The sequence below is a fragment of the Ambystoma mexicanum genome, chromosome 1q (assembly GCF_040938575.1).
Source record: "Ambystoma mexicanum isolate Mex_15411 chromosome 1q, UKY_AmexF1_1, whole genome shotgun sequence".
Classification (NCBI taxonomy): domain Eukaryota; kingdom Metazoa; phylum Chordata; class Amphibia; order Caudata; family Ambystomatidae; genus Ambystoma; species Ambystoma mexicanum.
Window position 1 is genome coordinate 120573714 of NC_090922.1, and position 14513 is coordinate 120588226.

The window sequence follows — 14513 nt, forward strand, 5'->3', positions numbered from 1 at the left end:
GCAACATGGTGGGAGCCATGAAGGCTCGGGGCCTTTGACATCGGAGGGGCAGGCATCGGCCGGAGGGCAGGAGGACCCAGGACAGAGAGTGTCTTCCGTGTGGCAGCGGTTGGGCCACGCCATAGATGCGGAGCGGCGGCGGGCGGAAGAGGCGCGGCTCACAATGGTCAGGGCGGAGAACTCCATGCGGAGGGCCCTGAGGCGGGCCGAGTGCCTCGAGGCAATCCGCAGGGGGTTGGAGGAGGACACGGCGTCGTCCCTGCAGACCCTCGGGGCCATGGAACAGGACCGCCTCCGGGATATCGAACAGGAGTTCGATGATGCCCTGGCCCGGAACACCACGGAGTGAGCCGCTGGACTTGCCCGCCGCCTTTGTATATAGTTCTTTAGTTTTAGGTTTCCTTTGTTTGTTCTTATGATTTGGAGTCGACGGACACTGCTCCACTTTTTGTATATAGTTGCATTTTAGTTAGGGTTTTTTGTAGGTTTCCTTTGTTCAGTTGGGCTCATGGACCCTTGGAAGTTTTGTACATAGTTCTTCATTGGATTGATTTTATTTTTCATTTGACTTTGGACAACATTTTTTTGGATTAGGATTTGGTGTTTTTATTTTTTTAAACGGACATGCAGCTTATCTTTTTTTCATTGCCATTGTAGTTTGTTTCATTTCTTTTGCATTCTTTTTTTTTTTAATACAATTTTGTTTTCATACTTCACTGTGTGGTATCATCTCATTGGTTTCATGCATGTCATGTTGGGTGTTTTCCCATTCAATTGCAACCATTGTGTGTGATGGACATGGGTTCATTTCCTTTATGAACATTGGGGGTGTAACATGTAATTTCCATTTCCATGTGGGTGAATGGGTTACTTGGTAGGGCTTTTTGGCTGTGGAGGCTGACCATAACGCACATGATTGGGGATTGTGAGGACCTGGTGGAGGCTGCCCATGGTGGCTGGGGGGTGGGGGTGATAGGGGACATGAGTGGGGGCCTGGTGGGGGCTGGCCATGGTGGCTGGGGGGTGGGGGTGGTGGGAGACATGGGTGGGGGCCTGGTGGAGGCTGCCCCTGCACTGCTGGGGGGTGGGGGTGGTGGGAGACATGGGTGGGGCCTGGTGGCAGGTGCCCCACAGTGCTGGGGGGTGGGGGTGGTGGGGAACATGAGTTGGACATGGGGGGGCCTGGTGGCAGGTGCCCCACAGTGCTGGGTGGTGGGGGTGGTGGGGAACATGAGTTGGACATGGGGGGGGGCCTGGTGGCAGGTGCCCCACAGTGCTGGGGGGTGGGGGTGGTGGGGAACATGAGTTGGACATGGGGGGGCCTGCTGGCAGGTGCCCCACAGTGCTGGGGGGTGGGGGTGCAAGGGGACATGGTTGGGGGCCTGCTGGCAGGTGCCCCACAGTGCTGGGGGGTGGGGGTGCAGGGGGACATGAGTGGGGGCCTGCTGGGGGGTGGGGGTGCAAGGGGACATGGTTGGGGGCCTGCTGGGGGGTGGGGGTGCAAGGGGACATGGTTGGGGGCCTGCTGGCAGGTGCCCCACAGTGCTGGGGGGTGGGGGTGCAAGGGGACATGGTTGGGGGCCTGCTGGCAGGTGCCCCACAGTGCTGGGGGGTGGGGGTGCAGGGGGACATGAGTGGGGGCCTGCTGGGGGGAGGGGGTGCAAGGGGACATGTGGCTTGGCTGGGGGGCATGCCCATGGTGGATGGGCTGCCTGCGGGACATGACCAGGGGTGCAGGGTAGTCCCCTGTGGTGTGGGCTGCCTGCAGAGGTCGTGGAGGGGGTAGAGGGGAGACCTGGGAGGACCCACACTGGCAATTCACCTCTTCAACTTTCCGCACACCCACGTAATACACTGCCCCACTCGCACAGGCCCAATCGCGTGTAGGATTTCTCACGCACCCCTGAAATCCACGTACCCAACCCAATCGCGTGTAGATTTTCTCGCGCACCCCTGTAATCCACGTACCCAGGCCAATCGCGTGTAGAATTTCTCGCGCACCCCTGAAATCCACGTACCCAGCCCAATCGCGTGTATATTTTCTCGCGTACCCCTGAAATCCACGTACCCAGGCCAATCGCGTGTAGAATTTCTCGCGCACCCCTGAAATCCACGTACCCAGCCCAATCGCGTGTAGATTTTCTCGCGCACCCCTGAAATCCACGTACCCAGGCCAATCGCGTGTAGAATTTCTCGCGCACCCCTGAAATCCACGTACCCAGCCCAATCGCGTGTAGATTTTCTCGCGCACCCCTGAAATCCACGTACCCAGGCCAATCGCATGTAGAATTTCTCGCGCACCCCTGAAATCCACGTACCCAGCCCAATCGCGTGTAGATTTTCTCGCGCACCCCTGAAATCCACGTACCCAGGCCAATCGCGTGTAGAATTTCTCGCGCACCCCTGAAATCCACGTACCCAGCCCAATCGCGTGTAGATTTTCTCGCGCACCCCTGAAATCCACGTACCCAGGCCAATCGCGTGTAGAATTTCTCGCGCACCCCTGAAATCCACGTACCCAGCCCAATCGCGTGTAGATTTTCTCGCGCACCCCTGTAATCCACGTACCCAGGCCAATCGCGTGTAGAATTTCTCGCGCACTCCTGAAATCCACGTACCCAGCCCAATCGCGTGTAGATTTTCTCGCGCACCCCTGAAATCCACGTACCCAGGCCAATCGCGTGTAGAATTTCTCGCGCACCCCTGAAATCCACGTACCCAGCCCAATCGCGTGTAGATTTTCTCGCGCACCCCTGAAATCCACGTACCCAGGCCAATCGCGTGTAGAATTTCTCGCGCACCCCTGAAATCCACGTACCCAGCCCAATCGCGTGTAGATTTTCTCGCGCACCCCTGTAATACACGTACCCAGGCCTATCGCATTTGGGAACACCCGCACACCCCTGAAATACACGCTCCCCGCTCTGCGTTTGCTGCTGCCCTTTGCGCTGGATTGGGGATTTTGATGGCTTTTCCCTGCGCGAGGGGCGTTCTTGGGGGCGTAACTGACGCTGCTGCAGGGTCGCTGCGCCATTCTGCGCCACGGCTGGTTGTGGAGGTTGGAATCCATGAATACGCTGTGCGCCTGAATGTGTTTCGGCGCACGCGGCTGGCACAGACTACCGCACGCGCACACTGTGCGCCAGCCGCGTGCGCCACTTGTGCGCCGAATTCTATGAATTGGCCCCCTAGTACCTGGCATTATCTAATGTAAAATGCCCATTTTCGCAGTTTTCATTTATACACTTGGGACTGATTTTTATATGTTTATATTGTGAGTGAATCAGTAGGCAAAGTGTGCTTTTCACCCTTTCCTCTCTGGCTCTCGTCTGTAGACAAGTCGTGTATTTTTCATTGTTGTGAAGGGCCCACTGAGATACAGAATGTTTTTTTACTGCTATGTGTGAATGATGTAAAGAGCATTCATATAAAATAAAATATGTTATGTAGAATTATTCTTCTATAGACCGTGATTGTGTGTGACTATGTATCTAAATTCTCGGTAGAAATGTAAATCAGACCTTTTGTAGGTCGAACCAGTGATACCCTTGCAGGGTAATTCATAGAATTTCGCAGAAAAGTGTCGCAAGCGGCTGGCGCAGAGTGTCCGCGTGCGATTGTCTGCGCCAGGCACGTGCGCTAAAACCGATTTCCGCGCACAGCGTATTCATGGATTTTAGGCTCCCAAACCAGCCTTGGCGCTGAGTATTGCAGCGACCCTGCAGCAGCGCCAGTAACGCCCCCAAGAACGCCCTCGCGCAAGGAAAAGCCATCAAAATCGCTAAATCATCGCAAAGGGCTGCGCTAACCCTGGACCAGTTTACAGGGCTGCCAAACAAGGAACGCAAAGCGGGTAACGTGCATATCAGGGGTACGCGTGAAGTTATACACGCGATTAGCCGGGGCGCGTGTATTTCAGGGGTGCGCGGGAAGTTCCACACGCGAATAGCCTGGGCGCGTGTATTTCAGGGGTGCGCGGGAAGTTTTACACGCGATTTCAGCAGGGTACGTGTATTTCAGGGGTGCGCGGGAAGTTCCACACGCGAATAGCCTGGGCGCGTGTATTTCAGGGGTGCGCGGGAAGTCCCACACGCAAATAGCCTGGGCGCGTGTATTTCAGGGGTGCGCGAGAAGTTCCACACGCGAATAGCCTGGGCGCGTGTATTTCAGGGGTGCGCGGGAAGTTTTACACGCGATTTCAGCAGGGTACGTGTATTTCAGGGGTGCGCGGGAAGTTCCACACGCGAATAGCCTGGGCGCGTGTATTTCAGGGGTGCGCGGGAAGTTCCACACGCGAATAGCCTGGGCGCGTGTATTTCAGGGGTGCGCGGGAAGTTCCACACGCGAATAGCCTGGGCGCGTGTATTTCAGGGGTGCGCGGGAAGTTTTACACGCGATTTCAGCAGGGTACGTGTATTTCAGGGGTGCGCAGGAAGTTCCACACGCGAATAGCCTGGGCGCGTCTATTTCAGGGGTGCGCGGGAAGTTCCACACGCGAATAGCCTGGGCGCGTGTATTTCAGGGGTGCGCGGGAAGTTTTACACGCGATTAGGCTGGGTGGGTCCTCACAGGTGTTCCCTGTACACCCTCGAAGGCCCCTGCAGGCAGCCCACAAAACAGGGGACTACCCTGCACACCTGCTCATGTCCCCCTGCACCCCCACCCCCCAGCAGTGCAGGGGCAGCCTCCACCAGGCCCCCACCCATGTCTCCCACCACCCCCACCCCTCAGCAGTGCAGGGGCACCCTCCACCAGGCCCCCACCCATGTCTCCCACCACCCCCACCCCCCAGCCACCAGGGGCAGCCTCCACCAGGCCCCCACTCATGTCTCCCACCACCCCCACCCCCCTGCCACCATGGGGGGGGCACCTGCCAGCAGGCCCCCGCCCATGTCCAACTCATGTCCCCCACCACCCCCACCCCCCAGCACTGTGGGGCACCTGCCAGCAGGCCCCCACCCATGTCCAACTCATGTCCCCCACCACCCCCACCCCCCAGCACTGTGGGGCACCTGCCAGCAGGCCCCCACCCATGTCCAACTCATGTCCCCCACCACCCCCACCCCCCAGCACTGTGGGGCACCTGCCAGCAGGCCCCCACCCATGTCCAACTCATGTCCCCCACCACCCCACCCCCCAGCACTGTGGGGCACCTGCCAGCAGGCCCCCGCCCATGTCCAACTCATGTCCCCCACCACCCCCACCCCCCAGCACTGTGGGGCACCTGCCAGCAGGCCCCCGCCCATGTCCAACTCATGTCCCCCACCACCCCCACCCCCCAGCACTGTGGGGCACCTGCCAGCAGGCCCCCGCCCATGTCCAACTCATGTCCCCCACCGCCCCCACCCCCCAGCACTGTGGGGCACCTGCCAGCAGGCCCCCGCCCATGTCCAGCTCATGTCCCCCACCACCCCCACCCCCCAGCACTGTGGGGCACCTGCCAGCAGGCCCCCGCCCATGTCCAACTCATGTCCCCCACCACCCTCACCCCCCAGCACTGTGGGGCACCTGCCAGCAGGCCCTCGCCCATGTCCCATCCATGCCCCCCTGCACCTGGGTCCCAACAATCCCCAATCATGTCCGTAATGGCCATCCTCCCCTGCCAAAAGGCCCAACCAACTATCACATCCACCCACATATCAAAGGCAATTACATGTTACACACCCAATGTAAATAATGCAAATGAACACATGTCTGTCACACACAATGGCTGCAAGTGAATGTTAAAACACCCAACATGACATGCATGAAAGCAATGAGATGATACGACATATTGAAGGATGAAAATAAAAATGTATTGAAAATCAACTTGAATGGAAATGAAATTAGAAAAACCACAAAGCAAAACAACAAAAAGAAGATGAATGTCCATGAAAAAAATCCAAGAAATCAAAAAATCCATAGAATAACTATTTACAAGACAATCCCGGGTCCATGAGCCCAACCAAATGAAACCTAACTATGTCAACTAACTAAAAACTGAACTATATACAAAAAAGTGGCGCATTGTCCAATCGCAACCAAATAAAAAAAAAAAAATTTAAAGGAAACCTACCACTAACTATATAACTATATACAATGGCAGCGGGCAAGTCCTGCGGCTCACTCTGTGATGTTGCCGGCCAGGGCATCATCGAACTCCATGTCGATGTCCTGGAGGCGGGACTCTGTCCTGGCCCCGAGGTCTCGCAGGGATAACCCCATGTTCACCTCAAACTCCCTGCGAGCTTCCTCGAGGCACTCAGCCCGCCTCAACGCCCGACGCATGGAGAACTCCGCCCTGACCATGGTGAGCCGCTCCTCTTCCGCCCGCTGCCGCTCCGCACCTATCCGCTGGACCAACTGCTCCCACACGGAAGACACTACCATCCCAGGGTTCTCCTGCCCTCCGGCCGATGCCTGCCCCTCTGATCTTGATGGCCCCGAGCCATGATGCCTCCCACGTCGAGCCTGCTGCTGCCTCCGACGCCACTGCCTCTGCCAGCACGACGGCATCCAGGATGATGGAAACCACTGACGCCGTCGTGCACGTGCCCTGCCCGATGATGCCGTCACATCCTCCATCTGCTGGGGTCCAGTTGCTGTGTTGTCCACCCCTGCTGGACCTCTGAGTCCCGACTGTGGCAGGGATGGGATCCCCACCGAGCTGGCTGCATTGGTCAGGGCAGGTCCACAGGGGGCCCTGGTGGCATCTGGGCCGGAAGACGGCAAGGAGAACGACTGGCGTATAGTCTCCACAGAGGAGGAGAGGGCCGCCAGATTGGCCGACACATGCAGGAAACCCCCGAACATGGCCGATCCCAATTGGGCCACGTCGGCACGGTGCTCTTCGTGATGACGTGCGTGCTCCTCCTGGGAAGCACGCACGGCATCACGAATCACAGCCGTGCGCATCGCGACCCCAATCAGGACCTTCTCCACACGGCCAGGGGTCCCCTCGTCCGCAGGTGGAGGGGAGTCAGATGACATGGACATCCCCTCTACCTGCGGACGGGCCTGGGACGGGGCATCCCTGCTGGTGCAAGGTGGTGCACCCACAGGTTCAGGGACAGCGACATGCACAGGCCCCTCCACGGTGACCTGTGCTGCCTCCTGCCCCTGCCCCTGGGCTGCACCTCTTGCACCAGCAGGGATGCCCCCACCAGGCCCCATGTGCGCCTCAGTGGCGGCCTCCTCCTCCTCTGTGGAAACCACCAACCTGGATGGCTCCTCGCCGTCTACCGCCGTAGCAGGCCCCTGTGGGGGCTCACCCACCCCTTCCGCTGCAGCCGTGGGGGCATCCCCGCCGCCTTGCTCCACAGCGCCGTCTCCGCCCTCTCCTTCACTAGCCGCTGCGTAGAGGGAGACATAGAACACAAGCATCAGGGTACTGTACAATGGTCCCCTAGACAGGAAGCAATAGCAGATGAGTGCCACTGTCAAAGTACACTTCCATCATGTCACACCACAACACATGTGTCAGTCCAGGCAAAACACACACAGTGACAGTCATGGTGCGTGCCATGGACATTTCAATGCATGTCCAATGGACTCTCGAATCATACAATGTAATGGGACTCACATGCATCATGGGTCATGCCTATCACATGCACACACTTCACCTCAGTCACATCCATCTGGCCCTGTACACCCCAATCACAGTGCATACAAGGATGACTAGGCTGCATCAGTGAATCTGTACATTGTCACAGACATGTGTCATGCATCCATGGCACTCACAAGTCACAGACACGCAGGTCAGGCACACAGACATGGATACCACATATGTATCTGGCATCAGCACCCATCCCTCGCCCCCACCCATGTCCAGGAACAGAGACTGCCATGCTCTCATGTGTGCAATCTGCACAGGGCTCCCCATGTCGCATTCAAACACATGCAACAACCGTGCGGTTCACACATTACAGGTCGCACATGCATTCCCATGATGTCCCTGCACACATACATGCGTACATGGCCTATGTCACACATGCAGGCAAGTATCAGACAACCAGCACACTGCAACATGCCCTGTCTCACACAGCAATGCTTGGCCACTTACCGCTCAACTCCAGACGGGTCTCCCTCTCAAGGACCTGGGCGTGGAGCGCTGGGTGTGCGCGTTCCAGGACCCTCAACTGGATGGAACTCATGCGGCCCCGGCCCCCTTCCACGAGGCGCCGGGCCTTCATGAGGGTCCTGGACCTCAAGTCTTCCCAGCGCTTCTTGACCTTCTGGATGGTGCGGGTTGCCACCCCCTCCGCGTTGATGGCAACCACACAGTCGGCCCAGATCCTGTCCCGTCCTTCCTTGTTGGCGCGGGACGATCCGAAGAGGGCATCATACTGCCCCAGGACTTGCTCCACCAGGACACCAACTTCGGTGGCAGTGAAGCTGGTGCCCCTCTGCCCGGCTGGCTGGGGGTTGCCACTGGTGCCAGATGTTGATGTGCCCGACATGGCAACCCCAGGGGCAGGAGTGGGTGGGCAACTGGGTCCTGGGGCTGGGCTGTGGAGCGATGTTATCCGAGTCGGGAGTCTTCTGTTCCAGCAGGGGTGGACACAGCAACTGGACACCTGCAGATGGCTGATGTGCAGGCACCAAATGGCAGGGCACGGTGGCAGCAGGCAGGCAGGCAGGCAGGCAGCAGCAGATGGCACGTGGGAGGCTGCTCGGGGCAGTAATTCGGCCTTCTGGGCAGGAGCGTGGTCTTCCGTGTGTTTTCGCGTGGCCAGCTTGATACGGAGTGATTTGGCACGTGAAAATCATGCACGTCAGCGTGAAAATCGAGGAAAGGCCCTTAGCGCGTAAGCGCGTCAGCACGCGTACGCGATTTCATTGGACCAAAGGCCCTTACAGCGTAAGCGCGTCTGTGACGTTTTGCGCACGGGCGTTGCCCGTACGCGATTTCATTGGACCAAAGGCCCTTACAGCGTAAGCGCGTCCGTGACGTTTTGCGCACGGGCGTTGCCCTGGCAGGGCTTGGTGATCCCGCGTGCCTTTATGTTCTGTACGTGCTTTTCGTGCGGTGCGTGTGTTTTCCATCCGTTGGGGTTCACACGCTATTACTTCACAGCGGGTGTTGGCTACGCGTTCTTCTACACGCAAGGCAGACGGTGAGTGGTACCCCGCTTCCCCAGGCCCGATCGCGTGAATAACTTCACGCGAACCCCTGAAATACACGCGCCCAGGCTATTCGCGTGTGGAACTTCCCGTGCACCCCTGAAATACACGCGCCCAGGCTATTCGCGTGTGGAACTTCCTGCGCACCCCTGAAATACACGCGCCCAGGCTATTCGCGTGTGGAACTTCCCACGCACCCCTGAAATACACGCGCCCAGGCTATTCACGTGGGGAACTTCCCGCGCACCCCTGAAATACACGTACCCTGGCTAATCGCGTGAAAAACTTCACGCGAACCCCTAAAAATACACGTAGCCCGCTCCCCCAGGCCCGATCGCGTGAAAAACTTCACGCGAACCCCTGTAATACACGTAGCCCGCTCCCCCAGGCCTGATCGCGTGAGAAACTTCACGCGAACCCCTGTAATACACGTAGCCCGCTCCCCCAGGCCCGATCGCGTGAAAAACTTCACGCGAAACCCTGTAATACATGTACCCTGCTGAAATCGCGTGTGAGACTTCCCGCGCACCCCGGTATACACGCACACGTATTTTTTGTCAGCGGGTGTCCGTGTTTGTGGGTACCCCTTTGCACGTCATTTGTCCTGGAGGGCCACAGTATAGGACATTCATCATGGCAGTATATAGGTGCTATTTGTTGGCGCACCTTTTGGCGCACATTTCTTACAGCCGCAGAGACGCTACCGCCTGCTTTCTTGTGGCGGTCGTGTTTGTGCCTGTGCGCTGATTTGAGCGTGCGCTTTTTTGCCCTATTCTATTCCATGAATATGTGTTGTAGGCGAGCGTGTGGGCGTTCCGCGCACTTGTGCCCTGTACTTCCCCCGTGACGCCCACGTTTTTGCAAGTTGTTCCCCATTCCGAGTGTTACGCCCGTGTTCCGCCTACTTTTGTTGCGTGCGCCGCGCTATGTGCGAATTTCGCTGTGGCCTGTGCGATTTTCGCTGTGACCTGGCGCACGCTGTTAGATGGCCTGTGCGCCAACGTGCGCGGCGCACTTTTTTATCGCACATCCGCTGGTTTTCTCGCGCACGGACTTCCATGAATCGACGTGCTCTGCTTTTCGTGCGATTTTCGCACTTGCACTGCGATTTTCGCTATTCCACTGCGATTCGCACGTTTTTGCCCACTTGCGCCGCGCTAATTATTCCATGAATTGGCCTGTTGGTGTTTCAGTTTATAAATGTTCTTCATCTTTGTGTACAAGTGTTTATTAAAGAAACACTTTTTATATCTTATTACTAAAAATATATTTTATTAATAAATGTACATGCCCATTTTTTTAAAGAACAATTGAATAAAAAAGTCTACATTTGTATTAGGGATTTTTTATTTGTCATTTTTTCTATTATATTTTTGTTTTTGTAATTATAGCAATTAATGTTGTGGCAGTTTGACTTTGTCCACGTCCCTTTCTCTCTTGTGGTATAAATGAATACATTTTTTTCAACAAATCCCTTTTTTATCAATGTTTATCACTTTTACATGTTTCTAAATAAATCTGAAAAACATGAATGTATTTCTGTATTTCTTGTTCAAATGCATGTGTACAGTATATTTATTTTAAATAAAACATAAATGTTTGTTTACATTTATATTTAAATCTTACTTCTTATTTTTCATTATATCTACATAAATCTCTCCATTTTAGATGATATGCATAGTCCTCAAATACAATCTCAAAATCAATGTTTGTTGTAAGAATGTATCGCACCTTCTTTCTGCAGCTATTGCTCATTAAGTATGTTTGTGTTCAACAGTTTTTTCTTATTATTCGCTCTATTTCATTTTTTTTGTTATTGTAATTCTCTTTTGTCAATCTTTTGAAATATCCAACAAAATCCCTATGCTAACATTTCTATGAATATTTGTTGCATTTATCTTTTTTGTTTTTTTATATCATGTTTATGTTTCATTATGTCTTCTCTTCTCTGTTTCTTTGTCACTTTGTCAGAATATGTACAAAAAAAGGAATAATCAGGATGAAGAAGATCCTACAAGTAAGCCAGTTGTGCCGTGCATGTATGTTTATTTTACATTGACACAGTCCTTTTTTAGTTCATTCAACAATTTATTTTACAGGTCTTTCGATAAGCACGAAAGTTTTTTGGCATCAAACGGACAAAAGTGATTGTGAACGGTGGTAACAAGGGTTAAGTGTCAACCTCTGATGTATTGAGGTTAAAACTCCACACTGAAGTACATTCCCTGTATAGATGTGATAGAGAAAGAACTATCAAGCAGGGAAAGTATACCTGAGGCTTGAAAATGGCCCCAGGGTTAGTTCACACAAGGTGTACACAACAGATATTTACACAACATACACAAGGGGGAAGATACAGTTGTGTCACGGGGATCGACACAGGTGTGTTTCGGCCAAAACATGGCTTGATTGAAGCCGGTCTATATGCTGGCCTTCGTCAGGAAAGGCACCATTGGTGGTGCTGTCCGTTGATTCTGTGGGTTTAAGAGAGGCAGTGAGGATCTTCAAAAAGGGGTGATTTAATTAATTTAGGATAGTATTAAATACTGGCCAAATTTGGCCATGGTGTTACATCTCATGGTGCAACTGAGAAACGGCTTACCTGCTGCTCCGGTGGCAGTGGCAAGCTGGGAAATATCCTCACGTGGTTGAAGGATAGTGTGTGCGTGATTGCACTTAGGAATATGCCTGAGAGTGCTTCAGGCCGACATCTCTCGGGTTCCCGCTGACTGTGAAGGGCCACAGTGGGTCCCAGATCTGAGAGAAAGAGAATATAGGATCAGAATGCATGATCCTGGATAAGGATTCAGAGGAGTGGATTCGATGATGGTGAGAGAATCCTACTCGGGGTAGACTGCCCTCGAAGAGCATGGTGGTGGGCGAGTACGTGCCTATGAGGTGTAGACGTCTGACCAGTGGTTCAGGTGGTCTGTGATGAGTACATCTCGGTGAGCAGGGTGGCTCCCACGGGGGTAGAGTCGTTCCGGTGCAGCGGTGGTCCATGGGGGTGGAACTAGCCGCATGTCGAAATCCTGTGTGGCTATCGGGAGTGTGAGAGCGCGCATCGAGTAGCGCTGAGGTCTAGGCAGGAAAATGACCGGTGAAAAGACTGAAATCGATGCAGTGAGACGGAGTTGGGAAAACGGCACGAGGGGTGTGGAGGACTTAGAGTGCCTGAAGGTGCGCACATGAAGTGGCGCTGAGGTGTAGTAGGGAGCACTATATTCAATGCAGTGAGATCGTGTTGGGATCTGGGGAGTGAGAAAAGGCACGTGGGAGGTGCGAAAATTCGGGTAATTGGGTGCCTGTATGTGGCGGTGTGGACACCTGAAATGCCTACTTTTAGTTAAGAGTGGAGCCCGGCAGCAGGGTATAGTAAGTGCAGACTGGCAACCCAAGTCAAAAAGGGGCGCGCTCTGGTCAACAATTAAAAAGCTAAGGTGCTGTTCCCTGGCTAGCTTACCGCAGTATGTCTGGCGTACCTCTGTATACGGGGTCCTCAGCTCGAAATGAAACTGTGAGGAGAATGCTGGCTGCTGTGTAAATATACATTTTACAGGCTAGGCGGCAGCCAATCAAAAACGCGCATTGGAAGTACCCAATGGGTACAGGAAGGAGTTTGAACCAATCGCGTGTTGTCAAGAAGGTGGAGCATAATTGAACTACTCGAATGGTGGAGCATCATGGGAGGTGTGGTCCCAGAAACGGTGCTTGCAGGCTAAAGCAATGCTGAATGGGATGCAAAATGTGGAAAAGGGTGTGTAGAAAAGGCAAACCGGTTGGCTCTGAGTCTGGTAGCATTTCATAATAGCTCCCTATTGTTTATTAATTATTACCAGCGGGAAGTGCGTTGTAAATATACATTTTACAAGCTAGGCGGCAGCCAATCAAAAACGCGCATTGGAAGTACCCAATGGGTACAGGAAGGAGTTTGAACCAATCGCGTGTTGTCAAGAAGGTGGAGCATAATTGAACTACTCGAATGGTGGAGCATCATGGGAGGTGTGGTCCCAGAAACGGTGCTTGCAGGCTAAAGCAATGCTGAATGGGATGCACTGAATGCAAAGTGTGGAAAAGGGTGTGTGGAAACGGGCAAACCGGTTGGCTCTGAGTCTGGTAGCATTTCATAATGGCTCCATAGAGACACCTATTGTTTATTAATTATTACCAGCGGGAAGTGCGTTGTATATACCGGTGCATGATCTGTCCAAACTGCCTATTGTGAGTGCTGGCATAATACAGGTAGAGAGGTCCACTATACATGCTGTTGAGTGCATACGCATCCATTCATTGTACGGGTCCATAAAATAAAAGGTTAATTAGCATTGGACATATATGCATGTCATATCACATGTCACCCGTGGTGGTAATTAATACATGTGTACACTTGGTGTTAACGGGAGATGCATAAGTACTGATTGCCAGATGTCAAAACAATTGGTGAAAAAACCACAGTCCATGTGAATACATGCGTACACTTGGTGTTACATAGGTTCTGATTGCCAGAGATTAAAACAATTGGTGACAGTAATACAGTTGTTAATGTATGCAAGCTGAGATATCTATATAGGTTGCCCCTGGTGTCCCGAAATGATAAAAGAGGGTGAGGGGGTTTTGTTTTTAGAAATGTTTCCATTCAACGGTTATATTTAAACCGTGACGTACGGTGTCCAATTTGTGAACCCATTTCTGTTCCAGTTTTGTCAGAATCAAATTGATATCCCCCCCACGACGTTGTGGTTGGAGCTGTTGCAGCACGGTCCATGAAAATTGTTCATGAGTATGGCCCTTTTTGGTGTAGTGTTCAACGAGTGGTTTGTCTTGGACTGAGTTCTTTATGCAGGACCTGTGTTCATTAATCCTTTGTTTTACGGGCCTTATTGTTTTGCCAATGTGGACCATGTCGCAGGGACATTTGATGGCGTAGATAACACATCTGCTCTCGCAGTTGGTGTGGTTGTTCATCTTCCATGTGAAGTCCTTGTGTGTGAAGGTCTTACTGTTGGTGGTGTATTTACAGGCGACACAGTGTCCACAACTGAAGTGACCAGTAACTGGAGGGATACTCCATAGGGTTGCAGTCGTTTTCGTGGGTTCCAAAAATGTGTGTACAAGGGTATCCCTCAGGTTCCTGTTTTTCTTGAAAGCGAACAGTGGTTTCTTCGCTAGGCTGCCCTCGTTCTTAATCAAATGCCAGTTTCTGTTGATGGTGCTCTTTATGAGATTGCTGACCGGGTTGAAGGTAGTTACACAGAAAGTCCTGTTGGTGGGATTTTTTTCTTTTGCTGTCAAGCAAATCGAGCGGTCGGTGTTCTCTGCTCTCTTCCTGGCAGTCCTGATGGATTTTTTCGGATAGCCTCTCTGTCCTAGGCGTATTTGAAGTTGTTTTGCATGATGGAAGAATTTCTCTC